Source organism: Marmota marmota, unplaced genomic scaffold (assembly GCF_001458135.2).
Source record: "Marmota marmota marmota unplaced genomic scaffold, marMar, whole genome shotgun sequence".
NCBI lineage: Eukaryota > Metazoa > Chordata > Mammalia > Rodentia > Sciuridae > Marmota > Marmota marmota.
In genome coordinates, this window is record NW_026002143.1 from 565,181 (window position 1) to 580,008 (window position 14,828).

Here is a 14,828-nt window from a genome sequence, read left to right on the forward strand (position 1 = left end):
TAGCTCTAAGGCTATCACTTACCCTAAGCCAAACACTAACACTAATGGTAACCTTAGAACTATCCCTAATCTTCAGACAAATCAAAACCTTAACCCTATTAATAGTCCTAAACCAAGCCATCACTCTAGCTCTAATCCTATCACAAACCCTAATTCTAATCCTGATTCTTATTCTAATCCTAACACTAACCCTCGGTCTAAACCTGACAGTAATCCTAGACGAAATCCTAACACTAGCACTAGACCTAAACCTAATCCTAAATATAGACTAAACTCTAGCCCTAGACCTAAACAAAACCTTAGCCTTTGCCCTAACAATAACCCTGAACCAAACCCAAACACTAACTCTACCCCTAGACCAAAACCTAGACCTAATTCTGGCTGTAACCCTAACTCTAACTCTGACCCGAACAATGGCCCTGCCTTTATAGTAAACCTGTCTCTAAATGTGACCTTACCTGAAAATCTAAACCTACACTATACCTAGCCATAATCCTAACCCTAAATATAACCCTAGCTCTTAAATTACCCAGAGCTCTAACCCTAGGCCTAAACCTAACAAAACCTACAGCTAATCATAGGCCAAAACCTAGCCTTAAGCAAAACCCTAACCTTAACCCTCACACTAACATTAACCTAACCCTCACCTTAGTCCTAATCCTAGCTCAAAGCTAAACCTTTACCCTAAACATAAACCTACATCTTTCCCTAAAAATAAACGTAATCCTAGTCCTAATCCTAAACTTAAACCTAGCCCTAAACCTACCTTTTACCCCAAACCTAACCCTAACCCTATTGATAATCCTAGCCCTCTCCTTAATGATATAACTAACTGGAAACTAACCCTAGACCTAACCCTCAAACTCACCCTCACCACAGAATTAACCCTAGCCCAAAGCCTAATCCTTATCATAAACCTAAACATAACCATACCTTTAACCTTAAGCCTAAACCTCTATCTAACCCTAACTATAACTCTAAACCTACATCTAAACCTATACGTTACCCTAACCTTAATCCTACCCCTAATGATGACCTAGCCCTAATCCTAACCCTTATTCTAACCATACTGTAATCTTATCCCTAGACTTAACCCTAAACCTAACCCTCACCCTAGGAATTACCCTAGCTCAAAACATAACCCTTATGCTAAACATAACCCTGACCCTAGCCCTAGATCTAACCCTAACCCTAACCGTAACTCTAGGCCTATTCCTAACCATAAACATAGCCCCAAACTTAGCCCTAAACTATCCATTATACTAACCCTAACCCTTACCGTAATGCAAACCCTAGACATAACCCTAACCCTAACAATTAGCTAAACCTAATCTGAAGCCTAAACAAAATCCTATCATTATACCAACCCACACCCAAATGCTAACTTGAGCCCTAAACTTAAACCTTAACTTTAACCAAACTCTAACTCTGACCCTGACACAAATAAATCCCCTACCTCTAAAGCTGACCCTTACCTTAAACCTAACAATTACACTAGATCTAGCCATAAATATAATCCTAAAACTATCCCCAACCATAAGCCTAGACCTGACTTTGGACCTAGCCCTAATCCTATCCCTAAACTTAACACAAATCACAGCCCTTATAGAAGCATTAAACATACCCTTACTCCTAACCCTAACCCTAACATTAGCCCTAAGGATAACATGCACCTAGCCCTAATCTTAGCCCTAATTTAGCCCTATTCCTATCCCTAGCCCTTACCCTAGCCGTAAGACTAACTACAACTCTCACCATAGCCCCATACCTTGTTCTAACCCAATCCCTTATCAGAACATTAATCCTAGCCCTACCCCTAGCCCTATACTTAGCCCTTGCCCTAACCTAGATTTAATTTTAACTCTAAATCTAAAAATAACCCTAAGCTTAACCATAACCCTAAACCTAACTCTAAATCTAACTTTAAACCTAAGGTTAAACCTAAACCTAACACTAGCCCTAACCCTAATGCTAATCCTAAAACTAGCTCATACCCTAGCCCTAGCCCTAAAACAAAACTGAACCATAGTCATAACCCTAAACCTTAACCTAAACTAAAATCCTAACACTAATTTGACTTTTGATCCGAACCCTAAAACTAACACTGAACCTGACTCTGACCATAACATTATCCCTAGCTCTAAACATAACCCTAACCATAAACCTAAAACTAACAATAAATATAGCCCTAACCCTAACCCTAAATTTAGCCATAAACATAACCCTGGTACTTACATTAGCCATAACCCTAACCCTAGCACTAATTTAGCGCAAAATCTAGCCCTAATCCATACCCTAACCCCAGTTTTAACCCTAATCCTAACCCTAACCCTAGCCCTAATCATAAACATAACCCTAGCCCTAAACCTAGCTCTAACCATATCCATTGCCATAAACTTAACCATAACCCTAATACTAAACATAGTACTAAACCTAAACATATCCCTAATCCTAACCATATCATTTACCCTAATCCAAACCTAGACCTCAAACCTCACCCTATCATTAACCTAACACTAACCCTAATGCTAATTTGAGCTCTAATTTTAAAATGTAACCTATCCCAAACCCTAACCCAGACTCTGCCTGTAAAAATAGTCCAGCTCTAAACCTGACCCTAACCATAAAACTAACCCTTACACTACATGTAGCCATAAACCTAACACTAAAACTATCTTTAACCATAAACCAAGACCTGATAGTAGCCCTAGTCCTAATCCTAGCCCTAAACTTAAAACAAACCCTAGTCCTCATCCTAGCCATAAAACTAGCTCTAATCATAACTGTAACATTAACCATATCCCTAACCTAATTCTAACCCTAACCCTCGCACTAAACCTAGATATAACAACATCCTTTACCCTAAACTTACTCCTAATCTTAACCCTAATGCTAGACCTAAGTTGAACACTAACCCTAGCCATAATCCTAGCCCTAATTTAACCCTATCCCTAATTCTAATGTTATCCATAGCCCTAAAACTAACTCTAACTCTCACACTAGCCCTATCCCTAGTTCTAACCCTATCCCTTAAGTTAACCCTTACTCTAGCCCTAAAAAATAGCCATAAACCTATCTATAACAATTACCTAATCCTTATTTCTAGTCTTAACCCTAAATCTAACTCTAACTCTAACATAAACCCTAATCCTAAGCCTAACTTTTGAAGCATGCAAAAAAAAATATTTTGTCTCAGAGCACTTTAGGAGACAACAGGAATATTTGCATGTACTGAACTACCTCCCCAGTCATTTGGTCAGATTTCTTTGATACTGCACAGGATTCATCTGTTACCTTGACCCACTAGTCTCCACAAGATTGGAGCTTCTATGATCAAAGGTTCTCTAAACAGGTTAGGGTTAGTTTTGGGGTTAGGGTTAGGGCTAGTGTTAGAGCAAGTGTTAGGGTTAGAGTTAATTTTGTTCAAATTTCTTTGATATTGGGCAGGAGTCGTCTTTTACCTAGCCTTACTATGTTCACACGTTTTGGGCCTTCTTGGTTCAAGGTTCACAGTCAGGAACAGTTTGAGTTTTAAGGTTTCAATTCATTTGAACCTATACAGGTAAATGGAAATGGAGCTACAAATCAAACAGGGTTTGTGCTAACTTCTTGAAACTTCACACACTCAGTCTGTTCTCTGTGGTTACTCTGTGATTTCTTCCTTTGAAATTAGCTCTAAGCACAAGCATGCAAAAACAACTTTATTCTAGAGCACATTATGAGAAATCAGGAATATATGCATGTCCTGGACTACCTCCCCCAAATTATTTGGTCAGATTTGTTTGATACTGTACAGAATTCATCTACTAGCTTGCTGCACTGGGTTCCCCAAGTTTGGGACTTGTATGATCAAAGCTCTATAAACAGGATAGGTTTAAGTTTATTCTTAGAGTTAGGACTAGAGTTAGAACTAGTGTTAGGGTTAGTGTTATTTTTGTTCAAATTTCTTTAATACTGGGCAGGATTTCTCTTTTATCTTGCCTTATTATTTTCCCCAGTTTGGGGCCTTCTAATTTCAATTGTTCACTGTCAGGAACAGTTTGTATTTTAAAGTTTCACTTCAAGTTGTCCTTTATGGGTAAATGGAAATGGAACTGGTAATCAAACAAGATTAGTGCTAGCTGCATGAAATTTCACACACTCAATCAGTTCTCAGTGGACACTCTCTGGTTTCTTCCAAGTGAAAGTTTTCCAAAGCTATGGCAATGAAAAGAACATTATTCAAGAGGACTTTAGGAAAAAACAGGGGAAATAGGCATATACTGAAACACCTCCCCCAATTATTTTGACAGATTATTTTTGATACTGGGCAGGATTCATCTGTTACCTTTCCCTACTAGGCACCCCAAGTTTGGGTCTTCTATGATCAAAGGTTCTCTAAACAGGTTAGGGTTAGGGTTAGGTTTAGGTTTAGGGCTAGGGTTAGAATTAGTGTTGGGGTTAGAGTTAGTTTTCTTCAAATTTCTTTGATACCAGGCATGATTCATCTTTTACCTAGCCTTACTATATTCCCGATATTTGGACCTTCTCAGTTCATGGTTCGCTGTCAGGAACAGTTTGTGTTTTAAGGTTTCACTTCATCTTGACTTATGTGTGTAATTGGAAATGGAGCTGGATAACAAACAGGGTTGCTGTTAGCTGCTTGAAAACTTCACACAGTCAATCAGTTCTCTGTGGGCACTCTCTGATTTGTTCCTTGGGAATGTAGCCCTATGGTGCAACATGCAAAGCATAGGTTTAGGGTGAGGATGATGTATAGGGCTAGGATTAGTGTTAGGGTCAGAGTCAGCATAAGGGTTAGTTTTAGGGTTAAGGTTAGGACTCAGATTAGGGCTAAAGTTTGGGCTAGATGTAGGGTTAGGGTTTGGTTTAAGTTAAGGTTTAGGGTTAGGGCTATGGCTGGTTTTTGTTTTAGGGCTAGGGCTATTGTTAGGGCTACATTTTGGATTAGTGTTAGAATTAGAGCTGGTGTTAGGATGAGGTTTAGGATTAGGGTTATGGTTAGATTTAGATTTAGAGTTAAATTTAGTACTAGGGTTAGTTCTAGGTTAGGGTTCCAGAAGGGATAGGGTTAGAACTACAGATACGGCTAGGAAGAGAGTTAGATTTAGACTTAGTACCAGGCTTATGTTAGGGTTAGGTTACAGCTAAATTAGGGCTAGAATAAGGGCTATGGTTAGTGTTAGGTTTAGGCCTATGGTAGGGCTAGGTTGAGGGTTAACATTGGGGTCAAGGTTAATTTTAGGGGAATGGGTAGTGTTATAGCTAGTTTTATGTCTAGGATGAGGGTTAGAATTAGGATTAGGGTTAGGGTTAATATTCAGGGTAGGATTAAGGTAGGTTCAGGGCTAGAATGGTCCCTAAGTTTCTTTTAGGTTTAGGGCTGGGATTAGGACTAGGGCTAATGTCAGGCCTATGGTTATGGTTAGGAATAGTTTTAGGAGTAGGTTATGCATAGTTTTAGTGTAAGAGTTACGTTTAGTGTAAGGGTCAGGTTTAGAGCTAGGGGTTTTATTACAGTTAGAGTCAGGGTTGGCATTTGGTTTAGGTTAACGTTTACAGTTCATGCTTGAGTTAGTGGTAGGTTTAGGTTTAGGGTTAGGGTAATGGATATGGTTAGGTTTAGATTTCAGTTAAAATTTAGGGTAAAGAATGGGTTAGGTTTATTGATAGGGTTAGGATTAGCATTAGGCTTTGTGTTATGTTTAGGGTAATGGATAGGTTTAGAGCTCGGGTTAGGGCTAGGTTATGGTTTGGATTAAGTCTAGGATTAGAGTTAGGATTAGGGATAGGGCTAGGGTTTGGTTTAAGGTAAGTATTAGGGTTAGGATAAGTTTTAGGGATAGGGTTAGGGTTATAGTTAGTTTAGAGTAAAGGTTAGTGTTTGAGCTAGGGTTAGAGCTCGGGCGAGGATTAGGTTTAAGTTTAGGTGTAAGGTTATGTTTAAGGTTATGGTTTGGTTTAGGGTTAGGTTTATGGCTAGAGTTTTAATTAGGGTTAGGGTTAAGTTTAGGGTAATGGATAATATTAGAGGTAGGATTAGGGTTAGGGTATGGGTTAGGCTAGTGTTAGTATTAGGTTTAGTGTAAGGCTTAATGTTTCAGCTAAGGTTAGGGCTATTGCAAGGGTTAGGTTTTGGATTAGGTCTAGAGTTATATTTATGTTTAAGGTTAGGTTTAGTGTTAGAGATAGGGTTATAATTAGGGTTAGTCTAAGGGTAATGAATAGGGTTAGAGTTAAAGTTTGGGCTAGGATTAAATTTAGGATTAGAGCTAGGAATAGGGTTAGGGTTTAGGGTGGAGCTAGTATTGTTTAGTGAAAGGGTTTTCCTTGATTTAGGGTTCGATCTAAGGCATGGGTTAGGGTTAGGGCTATGATTAGGGTTAGGGTTATGCTTAGGACTAAGTTTAGGCCTAGGATTAGTGCTAGGTTTTATGTTAGGTTTAGGGCTAGTGTTAGAACTATTGGTAATGTAATAGCTAGGGTTATGTTTAGGGCTTGTTTTAGGGTTAGGATTATTGCTAGGTCTAGTTTTAGTTCTAGGTTTTGGTTTAGGGTCAGATTTCAAGCTAGGTTTTGTGTTAGGATAGGGGTCAGTGTTTGGGAAAGGGTTGGGGTTAGGGTTATAGCCAGAATTAGGACTAGGTTTAGATCTAGGCATGGGGTTAGTGTTCGGTTTAGGTTAAGGTTTATTGTGTAGGCTATGGCTAGGTTTTTGTTTAGGTCTAGGGCTAGAGTTATAGGTATTTTAGGATTAGCTTTAGGTCTAAGGCTAGTGTTAGGGTTAAGTGCAGTTATAGGGTTACAAGTAGGGCTAGTGTTAGGATTTGGTTTAGTGATAGGGTCAGGTTTAGACCCAGTGTTAGTGTTAGCATGAGAATAAGGGTCAGGGTTAGGGTTAGAGCTAGAATGAGGGCTAGGGTTAGGACTAGTAATATGGTTAGAGTATCAGTTGGGCTAAGGATTATGGTTAGTACTAGAGTTAGCATTTGGGTTAGGGATTGACTTTGGGTAAGGGAAAGGGTTAGAGCTAGTGTTAGGGCTAGGGTTAGTGTTAAGGCTAGTGTGAGGGTTATGATTTGGGTTAAATCTATGGTTAGGGCTTGGATTACGGGTAGGATTTATGTTAGGGTTTATGGGTTGGTTTAGGACAATGACTAATGTATGAACTAGGGTTATGATTAGGGCTAGTTTTATGGTTAAGGTTAATTCGAGGTCTAATGTTAGGCTTAATTTAAAGTTAGGGTAATATTTAGAGTTAGGATTAGTGCTAGGCTTAGTGTTATTGTTAGGCCTAGGGTTACGGCGATGGGTTAGGTTTAGGTTTAGGGTTATATTTAGGTTTATGGTAAGGGATGTGGTTATAGCTAAGTTTAAGGCTAGAGCAAGTGTTAGAATTAGGGTTAAAACTTGGGTTATGGTTTGGGTTAGGGCTAGGGCTACTTTCAAGTCCAGCATTATGGTTATATATAGTTTTAGGGTTAGGTTTATGGCTACATCTAGTGTAATGGTAGGTTTAAGGTTAGAGTCAGGTTTAGAGCTAAAGGTATTATTAGGGTCAGGGTCATTATTAGTGTTTGGGATAGGTTAAGGTTTTAAGTTAGGGCTCAAATGAGCATTAAGGTTAAAATTAGGGTAATGGTAGGGTTAGGTTTAGGTTTCAGGTTAGGATTAGGGTAAAGGATAGGGTTATGAGTAGGGATAGGGTTAGGTTTAAGCCTAGGGTTATCATTAGGGTTAGGGTTAGGGTTAGGGTATTGGATTGAGTTAGAGCTAGGGTTATGGTTAGGGTAATGGATAGGGTTAGGGCTAAGGTTATGGCTAGGGTTATGGTTACAATTAGCGCTAGTGTTAGGGTTAAGGTTAGGGTTAGGTTTAAAGCTAAGGTTAGGGCAGAGATTCGGGCTAGGTTTTGGGTTAAGGGTGGGGCTAGGGTTACATCTAATATAAGTATTAGGGTTATGAATAAGACTAGTTTTATGGTTAGTGTTAGGGCTAAGTTTAGTGTTAGATTTAGGGTTAAGGTTAGAGTGATGTTTAGATCTAAGTTTAGGTTTAGGTCGGGTTCAGGGTTAGTTTTACTTGTCGACTTAAAACTCAAATTAGGGCTAAGGTTGGGTCCAGGTGTAGGGTTAAGGTTTTGTTTAGGTTAAGGGTCAGGGTTAGGGTTACAGCCTGGTTTTGTATTTTGGGCTAAGGCTAGAGTTAGGACTAGTTTTAGGATTAGCATTTGGGTTAGTGTTATTGCTAGTGTTAGGTTTAGGTTTAGGCTTATGCTTAGGGTTAGATTTAGATTTAAGTTTAGATCTAGGGTTAGGGCTAGGGCTAAGAAAACGTCTGGGGTTAGGTCTAGGTTAGAGCTAGGATTAGGGTTCTGGTAAGGGATAGGGTGAGAACTAGTATTAGGGCAAGTTTGAGAGTTTTACTTAGTCTTAGGGCTAGGTTAGGATTAAGGTTAGGGATACGGCTAAATTATGGCTAAGATTAGGGCTAGGGTTAGTATTAGGGTTAGGCCCAGTATTAGGGTTAGGGTTATGATTAAGGCTATGTTTGAAGCTAAGATAAGGCTAGGGTTTGTTTTACGGTTAGGGCTAGGATTATGGCTAAGGCTAATGTCATATCTAGGATTATTTTCAAGCTTAAGTTTTTGGCTAGGTCTAGTGTAAGGGTTAGTTTTAGGGTAAGGGTCAGGTTTAGAGCTACAGGAATTATTAGGGTCATGTTCAGAGTTAGAGTTTGGTTTAGGTTTGAGTTTAAGATTAGTGCTCAAATTAGCATTAGCATTAGAATTATTGTAATAATAGGGTTAGGTTTAGGTTTCAGGTTAGGTTTAGAATAAATGATAGGGTTGGGGTAAGTGATAGGATAGGGTTAGGCCTAATGTTAACATTAGGGTAAGGTTTATGTTTAGGGAAATGGATACAGTTAGAGTTTAGTTTAGGGCTAGGGTTATGGTTAGGATTAGGTCTTGAGTTTGGGTTAGGGTGAGGGTTAGAACTAGAGTTATGTTTAGGGTTATGTTTAGCATAAGGGTTAGGTTGTGAGCTATGGGTAGGGATAGAGCAAGGGTTAGGTTAAAGATTAGGTCTAGGGATAGAATTATGGTAATTTTATGGTTCGAGTTAGGTTAATGGTTAATGGCTAGGAAAATCATTAGGGTTTGGGTTAGGTTTAGTGTAATGGATATGGTTAGATTTAGGTTTAGGGTTAGGTTTAGGGTTAGATTTAATCTTGGGGTTAAGGTTAGGGCTATGGTTATGTTTAGATTTATTGTAAGGGTTAGGTTTTGAGCTAGGGTTAGGGTTATAGTGAGTGTTAGGTTTAGGGTTAGGTCTAAGTTTAGTTTTCTGGTTAGGGTTAGGGTTATGGTTAGGGTTATGGTTACCAATAGGTTTAGGGTTAGGTTTAGGGATTGGGTAGGTTTAGAGCTAGGGTTAGGGCTAGGGTTATGTTTAGGATTAGTGCAAGGGTTAAGGATCGATTTACTGATAGTTCTGGTTTATTTTTATGGTAAGGGTTAGACTTTGTGCTAGGGTTGGGACTAAGGCTAGGTTTAAGTTAGGATTAGGGCTAGGACTAGGGTTACGGTTATGCTTAGGGCTAGGTTAAGGCCTAGGTTTAGCTCTAAGTTTTGTATTAGGTTTATGTCTAGGGTTAGGGCTGTGGATAATGTAACGACTAGGGTTATGAGTAGGGCTAGTTTTAGGATTAGGGTTATGGCTAGGTCTAGGGTTAGGATTATTATTTTTTTTTTGGTTTGGTTCAGGTTTAGAGGTATGTTTACTCTTTAACGCTGGCGAGTAATCGGGATAGAGTTAGAGTTAGGGATATAGACAGATTTAGGACTAGGTTTAGCTCTAGAGGTAGGGGTAGTGTTTGGGTTAGAGTAAGGGTTATTGTTAAGGCTAGGACTAGGTTTTTGTTTTAGTCTCGGGCTAGAGTTAAGGCTAGATTTAGGATTAGATTTAGGTCTAAGGCTAATGGTAGAGTTAGGTTTAGGAATAAGTTTATCAGTAGTGCCAGTTTTAGAGTTGGTCTATGGTTAGGGTCAGGTTTAGACCTAAGTTTAGTGTCAGGGTCAGAATAAGGGTCAGTTTTAGCATTAGAATTTGGGATAGGATTAGAGCTAGAATGAGGGCTAGGGTCAGAACTATTAATGGGGTTAGGATTTTGGTTAGTCTCAGGATTAGGGATAGGTCTAAGGTTACCATTAGGGTTAGGGTTTTGCTTAAGGTAAGGGATATGGTTAGAGCTAGGGTTAGGGTTAGAGTTAGGGTTAGGGTTAAAGCTAGGCTTAGAGCTTGGATTAGGGCTTGTTTTTGTGTTAGGGTTAGGGCTAGGGTTACGGAAATGGCTAATGTTAGAACTAGGATTACAATTAGTGTTAGTTTTAGGGTTAGAGTTAGGGGTATGTCTAGTGTTAGGGTTAGGTTTAAGGTTACGGTGATATTTATAGCTAGATGTAGTGTTAGGATATGAGTTAGGGTCAGGGTTAGGGTTAGGACTTCAATTAGCAATAGTGTTACTGTTAGGTTTTTGTTTAAGGTTAGGATGGGGTGTAGAGCTAGGGTGAGCATTAGGATACGAGTCTGTTTCAGGGTTAGACTTAAGGATAGGTTTAGGAGTCGAATTTAGGGCTAGGGTTAGGTCTAGGTGTAGTTTTAGGGTGGTTTAAGTTAAGGTTTATTTTTAGGGCCATTGCTTTTTTTTGTTTTGTTTTACTGCTAGGGTTAGTGTTACGGCTAGTTTTATGATTAACATTAGAGTTGGGGATAGTGTTAGTGTTAGGCTTAAGTTTAGGGATAGGGTTAGATTTAGAGTTAGGTTTAGATCTAGGGTTAGGGCAAGGACTAAGTATAGGGCAAGCATTAGTGATAGGTTTTCGGCTAGGTTTTGAGTTATGGTAAGGTATATGGTTAGAACTAGAGATAGGGCTAGTGTGAGAGCTAGAGTTAGTCTTAGAGCTAGGTTTAGGTTTAGGTTTAATTATAAGGTAACTGGTAGGGCCAGTGTTAGGATTTGCTCTATGCTTAGGTTCAGGTTTTGACCTAGGGTTATTATTTGTGTCAGAATAAGGGTCAGGGTTAGTGTTAGGGTTTGGGATAAGATTAGAGCTAGAATGAGAGCTAGAGTCAGGACTATTAAAAGGGTTCAGATTTGGTTAGCCTAATAATTAGGAATAGTTCTAGGATTACCATTAGGGTTAGAGTTTTGCTTAGGGTAAAGGATAGGGATAGAGCTAGGGTTAGGGTTAGGGTTAGGGTTAAAGCTAGATTAGAGCTAGAATAGGGCAAGTTTTTGTTGTAGGGTTAAGACTAGGGTTAGGGCAATGGCTAATGTAAGAACTAGCGTTACCATTAGGGTTAGTTTTAGGGTTAGGGTTAAGCGTAGGTCTATTATTAGGGTTAGGTTTAATTTAGAGTGATATTTAGAGCTAGGGTTAGTGTTAGGATATGAATGAGGGTCAGGATTAGTGTTAGGACTCAAATTAGGGATAGGCTTACTCATAGGTTTTGGTTTAAGGTTAGGATGGTGTTTAGAGATAGGGTGAGTGTTAGGATATGAGTCAGTGTCAGGGTTGATTTTAAGGTTGGGTTTAGGAGTAAATTAGGGCTAGGGCTAGTTCTAGATGTAATATTAGGGTGGTTTAAGTTAAGGTTTAGGGTTAGGACTATTGCTTGGTTTTGTTTTACTGCTAGGGTTAGCATTAGTGCTAATTTTATGATTAGAGTTAGAGTTAGGGCTAGTGTTAGTGTTTGGCTTAAGCTTAGGGTCAGGGTTAGATTTAGGTTTAACATTAGATCTAGGTTTAGGGTTAGGAGTGATGATAGGGCAAGGGTTGGGGCTAGGGTTATATTATGGTATGTAATAAGGTCAGAACTAGGGATAGGGCTAGTGTGAGTTAGAGTTAGTCTTAGTTCTTGGGTTAGGGAAATGGATAAATTAGGGCTAGGATTAGGGCTATGGTTAGTGTTCAGCTTAAATATAGAGTAGGGTTTGAGTTAGTGTTAAGTTTAGGGTAAGAGATTATGTTATAGCTAGGATTAGAGATAGGGTGATATTTAGAATTAGGGTTAGGGCTTTGTTTATGGTTAGGGTTATTAAGGTTAGGTTTAGTGCTAGGATAAGGGCTAGTATTTGTTTTAGGGTTAGTGCTAGGATTTGGGGTATGGCTAATTTCAGGTCTAGAATTATGTTTAAAGATAATTTTATGTTTAGGATTATGGCTATGTCTAGTGTAAGGGTTAGGTATAGGGGTAGGTTCAGGTTTAGGGCTAGAAGTATTATTATGGACAAGGTCTGGGTTAAGGGTTTGGTTAGGTTTAGGTCTAAAGTTAGGGATCGAACTAGCATTAGGTTTAAGGTGAGAGTCATGATAGGGTTAGTATTAGGGCCCAGGTTAGGTTTAGGGTTTCAGATAGAAATAGGATTAGAGATAGCATTAGGTATATGCCTAGGATTAGCATTAGGGTTAGGGTTATGTTTATGGTAATGGATAGTGTTAGACTAGGGTTAGGTCTAGGGTTATGGTTAGGACTTTGGTTAGGTTTAAATTCAAGATATGGCTCAGATTATGGCTAGGTTTCGGGTTAAGATAGTGCTAGGTTTAGTGTTATGTCTAATCAAAGTATTAGAGTTATATTTAGGGCTAATTTTAGGGTTAAGGTGAGGACTAGGTTGAGTGTTAGGGTTAGGTTTAAGGTCAGGTGATGTTAAGAGCTAGGGTTAATGTTAGTGTCAGAGTCAGGGTCAGAGTTAGTTTTAGGGTTTGGCTTGAAACTCAAATTAGGTCTAGCTTTAGGGGTAGGTGTATGGTTAGGGTTTTGTTTAGTTTAAGGATTCGTGTTAGAGCTATGGCTCAGTTTTGTTTTAGGCTAGGGCTAGGGTTAGGGCTAGTTTTAGGATTAGTGTTAGGCTTAGGGCTAGTGTTTGGGTTAGGCTTAGGCTTCAGGTTAGGGTTAGACATAGAGATAGCTGTTCATCTAAGGTTAGTGCTAGGGTTAACAATAGGACAAGTGTTAGGACAACGGTTAGGGCTAGGGTTAGGTTTATGGTAAGGAATAGGGTTAGAACTAGTGATACAGTTAGTGTGAGAGTTAGAGTTCATCTTGTGGCTAGGGTAAGGGTTATGGTTAGTGACAGGGTTAAATTAGGGCTAGGGTTAGTGCTAGGTTTAGGCTTAGGTTTAGGGTTAGAGTTAGCGTTATGTTTAGTTTAAAGGAAAGGGTTATAGCAAGATTAAGGGCTTGGCCAGGGTTAGTATTAGGGTTCGGGCCAGGGTTAGGGTTAGGATTATGATGAAGGCTAGGGTTTAGGGCTAGGATGACGTCTAGTGTTTGTATTAGGTTTAGGGCTAGTATTAGGTCTAGGGCTAATGTCAGGTCTAGGGTTACAATTAGAGATACATTTAGTGTTAGGTTTATGGCTTGGTCCAGTGTAAAGGTTAGATTTATGATAAGGGTCAGTTATAGATCTAGGGTTATTATTAGGGTCAGAATCAAGGTTAGGGTTTGGGTTATGTTAGGGTTTAAGTTTAGGGCTAAAATTAGCATTAGATTTACGGTTAGGGTAATGACAGTGTTAGGTTTAGGGTTTTGTTGTTGTTTAGTGTAATGGATAGGGTAGGGTTAGGCCTAGGTTTAGCATAAGGGTTAGGGTTATCATTAAGGTAACAGATAGAGTTAGATCTAAGTTTTGGGCTAGGGTTATGTATAGGATTAGGGCTTTTGTTTGGGTTAGTATTAGGTTTAAGTTAAGGTTTAAAGCTAAGATAAAGACTCTGATTATGGCTAGGTTTGGGGTTAGGTTAGGGCTAGGGTTAAGACTATGGCTAATGTACAAAGTAAGGTTATGATTAGCAGTAGTTTTAAGGTTAGGGTTAAGGATAGTTCTAGTGTTAGGGATAGATTTATGGTTACAATGATTTTAGAGCTAGTTTTAGTGTTAAGGTCAGATTCAGGGTCAGGTTTAGTTTTCAGAATAGGGTTAGGACTAGAATTAGGGGTAGGGTTAAGGATAGGGTTAGGGCTAGGTGTAAGGTTTGGGTTTTGTTTAGGTTAGGGCTATGACTCGGTTTTGTTTTAGGGCTAGGGCTAGGGTTAAGGCTAAAATTAGGTCTAGCTTTAGGGTGATGGTAAGGGAAAAGGTTAGAACCACTCTATAGGTCTAAGGCAATAGTTATAGTGAGTCTTAGGGCTAGGTTATTTTTAGTGTTAGAAATAGGTTAAGGTTTAGGGTTAGGGCTCAAATTAGCATTAGGATCATATTTAAGGTTAGGATAATGGATAGGGTTAGCGTTAGGGATAGGGTTAGGGCTAAGATTAGGGCTAGGGTTAGTGTTAGGGTAAGGACTAAGATTAGAGTTAGGGTTTGGATTAAGGCTAGGTTTAGATCTGGGATTAGGGCAAGTGTTAATGTTAGAGTTAGTCCTTGAGTTAGGGCTAGGTTCAGTGTTAGGGTTTGGATTAGTGTTAGGTTTAGAGTAAGAGATGAGATTATACCTAGGGATAGGGTGAGGGTTAGAATTAGGGTTAGAGTTGGTGTTAGGGTTATGATAAATGTGAGGATTATGTCTAGGATGTGGGTTAAGGTTTGTGTTAGGGTTAAGACTAGGATTAGAGCTAGGGCTAATGTCAGGTCTAGGGTTAGCTTTAGGGATATTTTTAGGGTTAGGTTTATATCTAGGTCTATGGTGGGGTTAGGTTTATGGTTAGGGTCAGGTTTAGAGCTAGGGGTATTATTAGAGTCAGGGTTAGGGTTCAGATTATGTTATGGTTTATGGTTAGGGCTCAAATTAGCATTAGATTTAGTGATAGGTTAACAATAGT